Source organism: Mastomys coucha, unplaced genomic scaffold (assembly GCF_008632895.1).
Source record: "Mastomys coucha isolate ucsf_1 unplaced genomic scaffold, UCSF_Mcou_1 pScaffold20, whole genome shotgun sequence".
NCBI classification, from domain to species: Eukaryota; Metazoa; Chordata; class Mammalia; order Rodentia; family Muridae; genus Mastomys; species Mastomys coucha.
In genome coordinates this window covers 76,851,717-76,852,180 of record NW_022196903.1, presented here as the reverse complement: position 1 = coordinate 76,852,180, position 464 = coordinate 76,851,717, and positions in this window count along the sequence as shown.

Below are 464 nucleotides of genomic sequence, written 5' to 3'. Positions count from 1 at the left end.
GGAGGACCCGGCTATACCACTCCTGGGCATATACCCAAAAAATACTGCAACATGTAACAAGGACATATATGCTCCACCATGTTCATAGCAGGCTTATAATAGCCAGAACCTGGAGACAACCCAGATGTCCCTCAACAGAGGAGTGGATACAGAAATTGTGGTACATCTACACAATGGAGTACTACTCAGCTATTAATAAATTTATGAAATTCTTAGGGAAATGAATGGATCTGGAGAATATCATCCTGAGTGAGGTAACCCAATCACAAAAGAACAAACATGGTATGCACTCTCTGATAAGTGGTTATTAGCCCAGAAGTTTGGAATACAGGAAGAACAACCCACAAACCACAAGGAACTCAAGAAGGAAGACCAAATGGTGAACAGTGCATTCCATCTTAAAAGGGGGAACCAAATACCCAAGGAAGGAGTTGCAGAGATTAACTATGGAGCAGAGACTGAAG